This window comes from Photinus pyralis, unplaced genomic scaffold (assembly GCF_008802855.1).
Source record: "Photinus pyralis isolate 1611_PpyrPB1 unplaced genomic scaffold, Ppyr1.3 Ppyr1.4_LG4, whole genome shotgun sequence".
Lineage (NCBI taxonomy): Eukaryota > Metazoa > Arthropoda > Insecta > Coleoptera > Lampyridae > Photinus > Photinus pyralis.
Window position 1 is genome coordinate 18121910 of NW_022170511.1, and position 15976 is coordinate 18137885.

The following is a 15976-nucleotide window of genomic DNA, read 5'->3' on the forward strand; positions in this document are numbered from 1 at the left end:
GGCCAAAATCGTTTTCTACCTCCTTTCGGAATGCTATGAATTTTAAAATTGTGGTATTTTGGGTTAAGGAACACAACGGAAAGAAGAAATTCACAGATTTCGCTAAAAATGACTGATTGAAATTTGTTTTTATGGAAACCTTCCAACGATGTGCCACCTACATGCCATTTAAAATGTTACATACTGCCGCTAAAGAGCTCAAGGAGGAAAATTGAAGAAATTGTGATGGTATAAGGTGGGCGCCCTTCCCACAATATTTTTACAGGTGGAATCAATCTTTCCATTTAATAGAATTATCTCCTCCAGTGGCGTAGGGGTCGTTCGCCCCGGGCGGCGCTATCATGAAACGAAAGCGTAGATATAATGTCAGGAGTGGAACCTCCCCCTTTCAACTTTCTAGCCCTATGACAACTCCTCTGCTAGTCGAGAAAAGGATGGAAAATTCAGTGGCGGCTGGTGAGCTTTCTAGTTGGAGGGGCGCCGTGTAAAGCTTCGACATCTATAAAATATTTTAACGTGCTAACAATGTTGGTACTTTTTTTTAATGGAATCCATCTTTCTGTTTTTGTCTAAAATGAATTTTTCAACTTGACAATGACATTTTGGGTGGAAAATTGCCCAGAAATGTTTCTTCTTACCAAAACAATTTGATGAACAACGAAAAATTTTTAAGCACGCGGTATATTCGGCATATTTATTAATTATTTCCTGAATAGGTAAATATTTAATTACGCAATTATTTTACATTTGAAAATAATCGCTGAAATATGGACAGTAACCGTAGCAATTATACTTATTTAAATATACGATAGAATTAATCAACTGATAACATCGTTAACGTTGTTTGAAATAATTCCATGGCGTAGTATTTTTCAAAAATATTCAACATCAGTGAAAAGAAAGTATGAATATTCCGTTGTTTTTTATCTTAGTTTGCGTTACTGGAAGACAATAATTGATTAACAAATATGTTTGTCTTTAATACATCTAAGAGAAATAACAATCTTTGTGAAAGCAGATCGCGAAGAAACCATGGAAAGATTACTATAACTTGGTGTAGTTTGCTCAACACGTTACAAAGGATTATGTTTTTCAACCTTCGAATAGATCTCATCAAAGAATAAGGCAACTGGCAAATTCGTCAAGCAACATAGTTCGGTGTTGAATATGATGTGTCGAATATTCTGACAGTGCTCTTGTTCGATAATGTACAAGAAGCATATTAAACATGACAAAAAAAGTTGATGAATATTTAAATTAAAATTAAAACGTTAAAAACAACGTCTACACAGTTAAGTACCTTATCTGCTTTTTTCACACACATATTTTAAGGGTAAAAAGTATGAAAGTGTCAACAATTTTTCAACAAATACAATCCCAAATAAATTAAGCAAACAGTTAAACTGTTTGAAATGTAATATAACTCGCATCGAATTATACGAGCGAGTACAATCCACACAGATAAGCATCGACGTTTGTAAAATTAAGCTACCGTTGATCAACTGGCGTGATAAAAACTTTACATATACCTGCGGGAGTGGCTCAAGTTAGTGTTATTGCCGCAGCAACATGTTCTTGTTACAGGTAGAAAATTAGAAAGATTTTCTTAAAACTGCGTTCTTTTCTCATTGTTACATAATTGTTATTCCACGGCAAGCATTTGACCAGCACCCTCTGTTCTTAAAAAGGAAACTTTTCAATACATTGCCATATAATTTGCATTTGAACGGAACACTGAGGGTGCTACCCTTCCTAATACCACGCCTCGCGTCTAGATTCTCATACTTTCCTTGTTACAAAATATAACTTGTTTGCAGGGAAATTTAACTTGGAGCACCTTTTTTTGTTAATTTCTAACGAGAAGAATAAATCGGGTGAAATGTTCCCTTTTATTGAACTTGGTTTATATGTGTATGTATGCAGTACATCCGTTCATTTTTCGATATTAATGTTACAAGAGTCGTCGCTTAGGGATGTCAATTCGAGCGTACCTCTTTTATTGATGGTAATGACATACTATTGTAAAATTGTGTAATATTCATTGCAACCGATACGAGTATAGGTACAGTATTTATTCCACGTTGGAGAACAAATTAACTTTTCCATTTATAAATTTTATATTTCGAAATATGCCGGCTTATTATTTCCTACGACTAAAAAAGCTGACAGCAGTGCCGTACAGTACAAGAACCTAGTAAGGTGTGAAAACTAATTTATAAGTCTCAGACCTCCAGACACCTTGTTACTAATTTACAATATTGGTTATTTATTTTGGTTTGATATTTGGGAACACTGACAGTTGCTTACGAGGCTGTTGCTTTTTTGGCGTAATACGAAAAGCTAATTCCTAATGCTACTCCTTTCCAGATTCGCACTCTTATTAGTTGTGAAACAAAATATAATTTAGATAAAAGTTTCAGAATCTTTTATTGAAAGGTGATGAAGCCTACAGTTTAAAAATGCAAAATAATTTCATGCAAATCTACACCACGATCACGTTTACAGGCATCGATCCTTTTGACAAAATTTACGTTCACATTTTGGCACAGTTGTCTTAATGTCACGAATTACGCGTTGGATGTTATATTAAGGCAGCGTTTCTCAACCTTTTTTTATTTGTGACCCAATCCACCCCCCTATTATGTAATATTTTTCGTAAATTATTGTACTCGTATAATTTGTGCAGTACTACTAGAGGAATGCGTATGCAAAAGCTGAGGGAAATTGGTCCGTCGCATGCAAAATCTTTTACCTGAATCTGTAAGTGTGCAAAACCTGCAACGGCCTTTAGAAGTGAAAATTTTATTCTTTTTGCTCGATCTAACACAGTTAACAGTATAAAATAATTCCTTTCGAAACAAAGGAATATATTCGTCAATCGAGATAAATTTGGCGTCCCCCAACCTATACGTATAAACGCGCCCCGGTTTCGTGGAAATTCTAAGAAATCTGGATAGCCGCTCACAAATTCTGCTCAAAAATTTCATCGTCTAGGACTCTGGGTTAAAGCCTTAAGGCTTTTCCCCAAATCCAATCCCATTCGACAAGCTTTAGGTCTGACCGCTACTAGATTCTGCAACCTAGCGTGACGAAATTTTCCATTAAAATTAAGAGAAAAATTAATTAATATTTCTGTTAGGAAAATAAACATACGGGAAAGCTTGAGCTTCCGAATTATGATTAGAGCTCAAAATTGTCTCTGTGTGAACTAGTTCAAAACTATAATAAACGGACTTTGATCAAAAAGACTTTCGCCTAGAATGCGCCCTTCCCTCAATAACTTGCAAGAACGGTTCAAATTAGACAAATTTCAACCCACATACTCATCTAATGCCGGTCAACAGTGAAGTATATAATTATTAGTTTCCAACTACTAAGAGAGGAACCCTTAAAGGTTAGTTGGGGGTAGATGTATTATTGATTTCGTGTAGTTTAGAATACATTCCTCAGGCTCAGATACACCGCGCTGTTATATATAGATAATAACACTGTGGGCATTGTTCCTGAACGAATCAGCGTCTTTATGTTACGCAAGTTAAAAATACTCTTATTTATTTTACAAGTTGTTATTGTATGTTGCGTTGACATACTTCTAATGCATTTTTCATTATTCATAGGGCAAGCGACAAAGACAACTTCATAAGTACTTAATAGGTTTTGGAATATTGTATGATGTGGTATGTAATAAATTGTAGTTGGTGTTTTATTAAATGCAAGGACATCGATGGACCCCTAACCTATGTTTCATCACAAACGGCAAGTGGTGCAGGTTCAAGTATGTAATCAATTCCTATAGTACAGAAGAGCTGGGATTCAACCTACTTTTTAAATTCAAATACAATAATAATAATAAGATACAAAGTTAAACGTTTAAGATAAAATCGCCCCTCTAATTTAGCAAAATAGGCAAATCTCAGGTGTCGATCGAAAAACCACCTGTCTCAGGCCGATCGGGAAACAAATTTTTGTATTAAATTAGGCGCTTGAGAGTCCAGCACAGTGAGAAAAGTTATGTTAGTGCGATTATATAACAAAACACAGACGAAAAACTGACTGAAAAACGAGCGAGGACAATAATAGTTTCGCCCCTAAAATTGATCGAAAACGACTTGTCACAGATCGATTGGAAAACAAATCTGAGGCAAATCGTTTGTCGAATTGACGTATTTTAATAAATGAAGGAGGCGACTTTTTAATCACATCTCAAAAGTTGTAACAAGGTTGAGCTTCCAGAGCTTCCGTATACCTATGTTCCACACCACACAAGTTCTTTTAATTGCAGTAACTTTAAAATGTAAAAGTTAAACAAGAAAACCTTATGATGCTAAATTAATGGGCGGTCTCCGTGCGCCTTGTCAACATTGTGCTAATAAAACTTAAAAATCCTAAATGGTAATGTAAACTAAATCTGGTTTAAAACCATTTTTCCTTGTGCACGAATTAGGTGCCGATTGTGCGTCTGTAATTCTTTGTAATGACATGAATCATGTTTTTTTGACCAATGGTTTTTTTTAATGTAGAAAGTAGGCGCCAATTGTACGGATGCTATTTTGCACCGTTAAAACGATACCTACTTTGCACCTCGATGGAGCAACTTGTGGCTTACTCAATTTAACGTGGTCGAGAATTTTTATTTCATATGCAAAAAGTTGTTCCCAGATATGCGCTTATAGCCCCTAATAGAAACAGAAGTATCAAAATTAAATGCAAATGCTAAACCTGAGATTACAATAATTTATTATTAAACAGAAGAAACGCATAATTACCTAAACGAGGTAATAACAATTATAAGACGACATAAAGCCTTCTTGTACACAATCCGATCACAGAACGGACATACAAAACAAATAAATGAATTCTAGAGATCTCAAGAAATAAAAAGTGAATACTCACAGTCTGTCCAAAGAAATAACCAAAATTAAGTTGGTCTGACCAAGGAAACGCAATTACTGATGAACTACACCTTCAATTTCACGAGCAACAAATTCAGATTTTTGTTTGACACTTGTCATTAAATCTTCAAACGACTCATCCAACGAAGTTGTGACTAAAATTCGGCCACTTGATGGACCACCAAAACGCGAATGCCAATTTTAGTGCAAAATAACCCTTCTCTGAATTACTAAGTAAATTTTTAACGCCCAACAATGGCACAATGGGTATGGCGGCGGTCTTTAATTAATAAATAAAATAATAATATATATTAATATAATATTAAATAATAATTAATTAATTAATTTTCATTGGTTAGTTATTCTCTTTTCACCACTACCAAACAGCTTTTAGGACTGAGATTGGATAATTTTACAGCCATCAGCCTCTCACAGAGATTTATTCAAATTGATGAATCGTAGAAGTAACTAAAGACGGCTATTTTCCAGTGTGTAATTCAAAACGTCGTCTTAAGTTTGAATTACCCTCGTAGAATTTGGCGCCGTAATAATGAGGACACCTAAAAATTCCACCAAAAACCCTACAAACAATTACATGTAGATTTCAATCGAATCACAAGGAATAACAAGAGGATGCTAACTATAGTACGCAGCGACGTTTCACTCACGTCTAAATTCGTACAGCAGACATTCCTATAAAATCCCCAAGATAAGAAAAAGGGTTAGCAAATGACAACTGAGCACGACGAAAAATGGCCAATCACTAAAGACACTATCAAATAATTTGTGCAATTAGACCCATAGAATTAGCAACACATCCGCTTCACATGCTTATTGAAAGAGAATCTCTTCCGGAAAGGAGTGAAAATTTAACGATTTGGCCATTTGGGACTTGCGTGCTCTGGCACGAATAAAATGCGCAAGATGGCGTTGGTGAAACTTAAAGAAAGCCAGCGGATCTCAAACAAAAGCTAAAGTTAAGAATAAATTGTTACAGGTCACAGCAAAAAAATGAAGAATGCAGCGTCCATTATTACGACAGCACGATTACATCAAAAGATATCAGTCGAAAAACGACTTGTCACTGTTCAGATGGAGATAGAATATTGTATACTGAAGGACTTAAATGTGCGTGTTTTAATCCCGAGGCTGCACCCGAGAGATTACTGTAGTATATCTGCCACTTTTTGTACTCCGGTAATCATGCACACTCTATAAGCATTTGAATAAAGTTCAAATTATTTGATTGTAGAATCCAGATATCTTGTAATGTTACTATAAATTGTTCCAGTAGGTGTAATAATATGTCAGTTTAATTTTAGGATATTCGTTAAAAAAATACAGAAAAAATTACAGAAGAAGCTATGAGACAATTACTTGCTCCCAAATCCAAATATAGAAATCGATATAATAACTTTAAAATATGATGTAAGCGCAAGAATGCATATTTGCAGGTAATCATTACATATTATATTTTGTTTGAAATTTCGTTGTACGTGCCACTTTTCGTCGCTCACTGTCTTTTAACTCCTCCAGGAGGACAACTGACACTTTAGTTCCTTAAATGGAAGAGAAAACACGTCCAAGGAGTAGGTATCCTAAATAGTCCATAACATTGAAAAAAATCACAAACACGCGGTTACACCAAACTAAAAAAGACCCTTTTTGTTTTAAAATCGCACGAAAACCGACTTATCCAATCTCAATCAAATATTTTACTAAATGGCATACTAAAATATAATCGTGATATAATAATTTCCCCATGTTATCGACTCTCCAAGGCCGAATCTTTCAGAAAAGCTGGGTTTCCCATCGATCTGATTCGAGCGCCTAAAGAAAATTTTTGAAATCAAGTCAAAGATTTAAGAATAAAGCTTTAAGATTTAAGATAAGTAGTAAAATATTAAGATAAGAATTTAACGGTTTAAGATAAAAAGCCAAGATTCGATCGAATTTTTCTTATGAATTAGGTTCAGGAGAACTCCATTGCCGTGCGAAGAATTACGATCACATAATTTCCTTAAAAGGTAAAGCCCAAAGGATGATTAAAAAATAGATTCCAAAAGTTTATTGTTGCCCGAGAGCCGAAACAAAGTTGACGGCACTCGAAGGCTTTGGATTCATTTCAGTTTTGTGGTATACGCTTTTTTTTTGTATTTCGGTAATCAACTACACCAATTTCAATGTTAAAACTCCAAGTTTTAGGAATTTTAAATTCTTGTACAAAACGACTGTGCCAATATTATCATTTAAAACGCCTAGCAGTTGGCGTAGGTCAAACAAACATCTTACTCAACGTGCTTGAGATTATATAAAAGAGCAATTTAATTAATGTTAGATACTAAAATGTTTTTCGCACATATGGTTTTTGTAATCTGTTGTTGACATTGTGGCGCGCGATAAAGGAAAACGTCATTAACCATTTCCACATCGCATTTTCATCACGTCATGGTGCCGGCATTAGCCTAACGGGGTAATTTGAGCATGAGAGATTCTTCCAGTTTTGCTAAAACGTGACAAATAGGCGTACAGATCATTTTTAATTTTAAGACAGCACAACTGTTTTTAAGTTTTAGATTGTCCTTGAAAAGTTATTTCCCATTCATGTAATCCGTTTTTCACAAATACATGCACCTCTAGGTCGACTTAGTTTAACGAAATAGTCGAAAAACAAATAAATCGTTGATGTTTTTATTTAATGAGACTCGATCATTATTTGATGAAATCGTTCTCCATACTCTGACAAATATGCCCCCACTATATTATAAGTTGAACCATGTCAGAAGTCACATTTTAGCTTATTGGCTTATGATGAGCAAACGATTTGAAAACTAAATAGGAATACATCAGGTCGGTGAATTTCGAAGTATTTAATTCAAAATGTTGGCGAAATGGATAAAACTCATTAACTGGAAACCGTTAAACTCTTGGGGTCATCAAAGTATCAAAAAAGAACGAATTATGTCTAATATGCACCCTGGCACGTGATTATGAAGAGTTATGGACATTTTAAAAATACAATAAATGTCATACCCAACTATAGGCTTTATCTGTTCTTGCTTGTAAATTTATCGGTTTTAATGTTCAGTATTTAAAAAAATCCACATAAATGACAGAAATGTTTTTTAAGAAAATTTCTTTAAACCAAGTGAACCTATGTATTTGTGTGTTACAAAAACTAATTCTCCATAGTACAATCCACAACTAACAACAGTTGTGCTGTGTAAAATGAAAAATAACCTGTATACATCCGTTTGCCACATTTTAGTAAAAAACTGGAACAATCTCGCCTACTTAAATTGCTCCATTTGCACTATGAGGTAATGAAAATGCGACGTGGAGGTGGTTAATGACGTATTCTTAAATGGCGCGTCACAATGTCAACGGATTACAAAAACATGCGCGAAAAACAATTTAGTATCCAACTTTAAATAAATTGTTCTTTTATAATCTAATTAACATTGAGAAATACTCGCATGTTTGACCTACGCCAACTATTAGTTTCGTGACTATTATCGTTCTAAAAAGCTGGGCAGCGCCTTTATGAAATTTGGGTATATCAGAATTGCCTGAAACAGAAGGAAAAATTTACCTATTCCTGTCAAATCTGTTTTTTTCGAGTTTGAAATCTGTGTGTTTACAGGATGACGGTTTTCTTATCGCACTGTTCAGCTATTGAGTTAATAACTGATAAGAAAATAATAATTGATACAAAGGAAATCTTTTTACGCAACCGCGGTTACTGTTTTTAATTATTTACTAATTAAAGATGATCAATAGGGATTTGGTTAAAAACATTATGTAAACAAGTTCGATACTAACTGGCTTATTAGCGTAGATTGTTAATGTAGATACAATAGCTAATGGAAATTATTGTTTGGTTGGCTTATTAACAATCGGGCCAGATAAAATCGATAAGCATACGTCTGAAAAATTACATTAATATGCAATCAGTTAACTGCATTAACCTGTCTGCAACATTAATTGGAAGGTGTCCAAATGTAGATATATAAATGTTGTATTGCTAACCTGCGAAACGCTATTATGCACATATTACATTGTTTCTCAGATTCGTCACGCCAGGACTAATATCATGGAGCAGATGTGTTTTGGTGTCCGAAAAGTTTATCACTTATCAGACATTCAACCTTTGGAATCCTACTAACATGTAACAGTTACGTTTGTTTTGTTTGTGTATTTCGAGGTCAGTTACAGTCGGGAATAGTTGAGGATGTAAAACAGGCAGTGTTTGCCTTTTTGGGAGAAACAAAGGACAAATTATGCACATAGGTATGCAAACGTTGTTAATTCCAATCAGATACGCATTTTTTATAACATTCAGTGTTTTGACTGTTGTTTGGATTAGCCCAGGTAATGTAAAAGATGTAAAACAGTGATGTAAGTAGTGTCTCCAGGTTTACAGGCAAGGAATTCTGAACAATTTAACTAATTGTGTACGTACATGAACCACCCAAGGTTTGAATTTGTCACAAACAAAGCAATATTATTCCAATGTCGTATTAATCTTTGGAATAACAAAAATCCCTAAAAATATAATTTTATTGTACAACGTAAGGCCAAGTACGATGAACCAATGCCAGTGTTTTGAGAAGTAGCTAAGTCGTTTAAACAAAGGTCACAATGTTTACAAGGTATATATTTATTTAAACCTCATTCGCAATCTGCCGTGGCATTTTACTTAGCTGAAACAATGATCGTTCAAACTCTGGGACATTTTACAACTGCACCATTATTTTCTAACCTTTCAGAGTCAAAACATCTTCTTGAGGAAAAATTGACCTTTGCTGCGTTAGTACGAATTAAGCAAATTAAAATAACCTTGCTACGAGGTATTCCGTCCATTATAATATTTAGGATGATAAGGAAAAGTACATTATCTAGCTTTCATATAATTATTTTTTAATGAAGGTTTTATTAATTGATGTAAGTTTGACATTCTGTACGTTCATATTAGTTATTCGTAATAAATATACGTTAATCTAATTTAAGTATAGACCATGAAATAATGGGACAAAATGAAAAATTCTGTTTAAAAATAAGCTCGTGAGAGGCACACATGTACCTAATCTCTAGAAAAGAAAACAAGATACTCCTTAAGGTTTGGAAATAAAGTAAACAACACTTGATCCTTGATTCACAAAAATAATTTAAGTGCATTATCATTTTAAACAATTATAATTAGATATCGCCGTTGTTTGTTCTCCATACGTTTCTACTTGAAACGTGCACTTTAGTAAAGTGAGTTGTTTTGACATAAATCTACTAACTTTTGGATAGGCTACACGTTTATTTACTATATATCCATTTCCTTATCAAGTTCACGTTTTGTACGGTAGATTTGAAAACAAATACACGAAGTACCGGCCTACACGTGTCTACCGCCAAGTCGTGATTCTCTTTCTTTCTTTGCGAAGTAAACCAAACTTTTTGAGATACAAAAGTGTGACATTTTTGCCTAGTGACATCCGTATGGAAGTCGAAATTTATTCTAGAATGGAGCACTACTATAAAAGGTAAGTCCTAATATTAGCGTGCCCATGAAATTTAATCTACTTACTATAGTGACATGAAAATTGTAACATCTAGAAGGGGTTGGAATTTTTTTAACAAACTTGCCCGACGATTATTAAGCTATATATGGTACCTATACTACTGTATATATGACGAACAAGCGGGGTTTTGCTAGGAAAGTGGTTTCCCAGTTGCAAATGAGATCAAAAGACAGTTCTAAAAAACCAAGTAAACAAACAAAACTCGCACGAAATCCAGCTAGAAATGACATTGGTCAAAACAAAAGCAATAACAGATAAGCCAATACCACTTACTCTACTTGAATTAGATTTTAATCAAACCAAAAACACAAACACTTTTTTGGTGTTGCAATTGCAATGTCACTTGATATATATATATAGATTTTGTAGTAATTTCAACAAAACGTGAGATGACCGAGTGGGAACCACTTGACATGGGAGCGAATTAAGGTAAATTTTATTGTACAGGCACTATTGCAAAATCGACGTTTAATTATTTTATAATGTAGTCATAATGATAACAAGTAAATTGCACTCAAACATTGATATTATTATAACTGCATTTTCGTGGAATGTCGCAACACAACGAATCATAAAATTAATCTGGTTTTATATTTTATCCATGACGAAATTTGTAATCGAATAGAAGTTGTAACGATTATTGAAATTTTCATAGCAGTTTGGTTATTAAAAATATCTGTCATTAAGGAGGTAAGATGCTACCTAAAAATGTTATATTTGTCATGTGTATAAAATATTGGTATTATTATTATTTTTGTTCTAGGGAGTGGTTCCTGCATCGCGACCTTTTGGTCTAGTGTGCTCCTCGGTATTGTCTACACTTCCAGAATGCCTTATCTCTAACAAACTCCAGGATTTTGAGGGCGAACCTTCCTTACTTCCTCTCGTGTAATTTTTTCATTTCTTAGACGTCCCCTGGCCTTTGTGTAAACCTCACATTGGCAAAAATATTGGTACGAGGAATGAAAAGAAGCAAGAAACTAATAAATTCTGGTTATTCTGGCTTATTAGCACGGACACACATTCACCACAGACGATACTTGGACAACACATTTTTTTAAACATAAAAATCAAAAATAAATGTACACATTACATTGGAAAATATAGGATTACTATAGCTAATGTGACTGATGTATTACATCCCGAAAATAAATTAATTAAAAAGTTTGAACAAACGGACTCAAAACCGTTCCCATATGATGATGATTATGACTGCTAAAGTGCTAGAAAGGGCGTCTTTAGGACCCATTAAGCGAACTTTGGCAACGACTTTAAGTGCTATGGTTGAGAGGGTTATAAAGTTATATAATACGCATATACAATGTATAAGTGTCAGAACTGACCTTCCACGCTACAAAAAGTGTGGTAGAAAAGAAATCTCTAGAAAGCTTTAAAAAGTACTATAAGACGCTTACAAGAATTTTAATACTCCAAAGTGCACGCTGAAACGCGTTTAAAAGATGGCGGAAGACTTTCTACGTTGCTTCCGAAAATTCTTTCAAAAGTAAAGATTCTAATGAGTTCGGAAAAGGGATTGATGTTGCAGTAGAAGTTGTGGTAAGATTGTAGAAAGCTTTCTAAATGGATCTGGAAAAATCATACGTGGACAGGAAAAACTTTAGTGAAACGATCAAATGCTCGGAAAAAGCGGTATAGTGCTCTGGAAATCGCCTGGAAGGTTACAAAAAGCCTCAGATTGTCTTTTAGTGTTCATAAGAAGCCTCCGCGACGCCCCAAAAGTGCTACAGCACTTTCTATTGTTTTTTAAGTGTTTATATTATTTCAAAGCTTTCTAAGAGTCACTTAAGTGATTTCTAGAACCGTCTATCGCCTCATAGACCATTTCCTAGATTGGATGTAACTTGAAAGTCCTAGAACATATCTGAAGAAATAAACCTATAGATACTTTAGATTTCCCTGGTTTTGGGAATTCCAGGTACTTTCTAGAGCTTTTAACGTTTTTTAAGAGGTCTCATAGACTTTTTTCAGAACTAGGCGTCTAATAGTTATTTAAGCTGCAAGGAATGTAACTAGTGCATTAAGCTTTGAAGAAATCGCCTCGGAATATTGTTCTTCCAAGAAGGTTAATATAAACTACATTCCGTGTTGCTTATACCATTTTTCGCGCCTCCGCTTATGGTTGTTATATGTAAAGAAAATCTGATGAATATGGATTATAGATGAGACACAATGAGTGTATATTTGATTTTTATAAGCCGTAGGCCGAGGTAGTTTCCAAAGTTACGAAAAATGAATGAATCCTTGCAATGAACAAACTTTATTAAACGTGTGAATTAAATTTGCTTCAAAGATATCAAGAAAATGGATGCAGATAAAGTACAAAAATCCCCATCTATCTTTGATATGTAAGTACTCTATGCTGATATATCTAAATTTCCAGAGCTCACTTCAAAATGTCTCATATTAATAAATAGCACGAGTCGAGTCCCATTAAGGTATGTACGACTGCGCTGACGTTTTCTATTTTGACGTTAAAAATTTTCAGGTATTGTAGTAATAATGAATATGGGAATTGCGGGAGATGAATTGTGCAAATGAGCTTACCGTAATATTCTGGCTTGCACATATTTCTAAAGTGAGACAACAAGAATATTTATTTTAAAGCAAACAATACGGTTTCAGGAAAGGCCTTTCCACGATTTATGCTGTACTGGCTTTTGTGCATGAATTATATGTAGCTTTGAAAATAAAGAATGTACTGTTAATACTTTCCTTGATCTACAAAAATCATTCGATTGTGGATCTCACGATCTTCTTATTGATAAACTTTCGTGGTACAACTTTGACTAGCTCAGTGTGAAACTTATGCGATCTGCATTCCTATGCTTTTCGAGAGCTTTATACGCTCTGGAAAGGCCCAAGAATGCTCTTAGAAACGGACTAACTGCAATGTTTTGTAAAGAACCTGGCACTTGATATGCTCGGTGAAGGCTCCAGGAAACTCAATCAGCGATTTAAAGAACCTCTCTCTCTGATAGATAGCAATATGTTGTCATTGATACAGTAAAATCAGAAACAAGGCATGAGAAGTGTGGTGTACCACAAGGAAGATAACGATAGAGTTTGAGAGATCATTAGTAAACATTATATAACAAGTATATGCTGCCAAGCCAATAGACAATGAAAAACGTCCGCCAATGTGCTCGCGGTATTAAGTGTAGGTTTAGTATGTAAAGTGCGGTGCTAATTGCTAGAGGAAAAATTAATAGTTGATACCTATTATTGTTTGGGCAATTTTTATCAAACACTGCATGCCACCTTGGCGGATATAAAAATAAGATTTAGAAATCAATGAACTTCAAATAGCAGTTTAAATTGTCGAAGAAGAAAAGATTGACTTAGTGAAAACAAATATTTCCAAACTTTGGGCATCCCCAGAAAAAATTATAGTGGTCAACAGATTTATACAAATCCAAAAACAAAAGAACCCCGATTTAGCTGTATTAGCTGTAATTTCAGCAACGAGTTGCATTCAGCGAAACATACAATTTATGGGCGATTGCCATAGTGTTGAGATGTAGCACGTCGACTTGCAAATTACTCTTTCTCAGTCCAGTTCCTTTATGTTTTTGCATTTTTTTCGAGCATGAAACGTAGGGGATTACGATTGAATGCCGTGAAAGAACTAGTGCAAGTGTAAGTAAGCGACATTCTTTTTTTATTTTGGTCTGTGTTGTTTGATGAACACTAAATTCGTTCCAGGGCATATTTAAGTTAGTAGTAGGTAGGTATGTAATTTTGAGAAGGTTAGAGTTTCATTTTATATTTAAATTTATTGTAATTGTTTTAAAGAAAATTTGTCACGTGTGTTTACAAACCCAGTAAATTTTTTGTTGTTGTTAATTTGGGTAAAATGAGTGGTTATTTGTAAAACAAAAATTTTAAAAAGTCATTGCGAAAATAAGATACATAATTACATTTTCTGTTAAATCTAGTTACTCATGTGGCATATAAGTCAGTTTAATTGACATATAACGGGATGTCATCTATTTTGATAGCTAGTGTTTTTGTGGAGATATAAGATATGACTTATGTACTGTTTCAAATCAATGCTATTGGTCATTCTGATGGTGATCCTAATGGTACCTTCTTTACTCTGCTTCTCTGATTGAATTAACTTTAGACATATCCACACTCGCAGTCAAACACAATTTTGAGAATTCTACATAATGATCGTGACAACCATAAAGAATAATTCCACAAATTACGTTACATAACATGTTTTCAAACGTCATACTTTGAGGATTACTAAACTTAGTTTGTTTTCTCAAAATTTACCAAATTAAAATAAAGCGTCAACACAGAAAATGATTTCATTGTTGTACCTCCAACTTTTTGACGTGCATTTTTTCGACTTCCGAAGCTCCACTGCTTTGCTTTAAATCGGCTTATCTGGATTTGATTCAATAATATGCATATTTCTCGAAGATAATAACAAGTTTAAACACTTTCGAACTGAATAAACGTGTATTTAAGTAGCGATAAAATACCTACACACAGAACTGTGTCAGTTATTCATGCAACGAAATTCCGAACACAATGCGATTGACTGTGATATATAAAAACAAATTTTCTGTTGACTTTAAATTATCTAATCTACTTATTTGTAGGTTATTATTCATTAGTCGGACCGTAATTTTATTGTTTTTAGGTTAACTGTGAAAACCTCGGTTTGGAAATTAAAAAAACACCGTTGGAATTTTGCGGGTCAAAGGTGTTGAAAATTTAAGTGAACGCAATATAATAAAACATTTTGTGAAATAGCTGTTCATGTGCGGCGTTTAGCATATTAAAATCATTTAGACGGAAGCTTGTATTTTAAAACGGATTCGTAGTCTTTTGACCCCTTCCTTCCTCCCGAAAGTACGACAGAAAGACATCACTTAAAGTCGTCTTTAATGAGCTGCGGTAATGTATATGACTTGTTGAATGGTTGGGAAATTTTAGCGTTTTTCAAGTTCGCCCGAATCCGATTGTTTTAATTACGATCGAAGATCTTTAAGTTGAATTTCGGTTTCTAAACTGGAAAAATGTAAATGTAATGTATTTATGTAAATTTCTGATTAGGATATAAAAAGTTGGTCAGTGTAAAAACACGACACACTTTTTTGTCTCACGGCATATTTAAAAGGATTATCTATTTATAGAATGTACTTACTGATTATGATTGTTGCGTTTATTGTGTTGAAAAAGTGACGGTTAATGAGTAAACGAAAGCGAGGTTTATTATGCATTAAGAAATTGGGTATTAAATAGGTACAATAAACAAAGGCAGAAGGGGAGTAAATTGTAAAGTGCAAGTAGGTACAAATAAATTTTCCGCAAAACGTACTAATCTTCACAAAAATCTGTCTCAAATGTAGAGTTTCTCATTTAATACTGTTGAAACGGAGTAAAGGATTGACTTCGAGTAGAATGTATCTAAAGAAATGTCCACGTGCGGACTGGAGGTAAACTCAAAACTGACATCCGCCTCACGTCGTCAACCGG

General features: G+C 34.2%; 1 long non-coding RNA gene across 1 annotated transcript; it reads left to right on the top strand.

Moving 5' to 3' along the window:
- Positions 1–10072: 10072 nt before the first annotated feature.
- On the top strand, positions 10073–11603 carry LOC116169516. The gene is made up of 3 exons (XR_004144975.1): positions 10073–10426; positions 10476–10894; positions 11229–11603. It is a non-coding gene; the product is annotated as an uncharacterized LOC116169516 (long non-coding RNA).
- The last annotated feature ends 4373 nt before the right edge of the window (positions 11604–15976 follow it).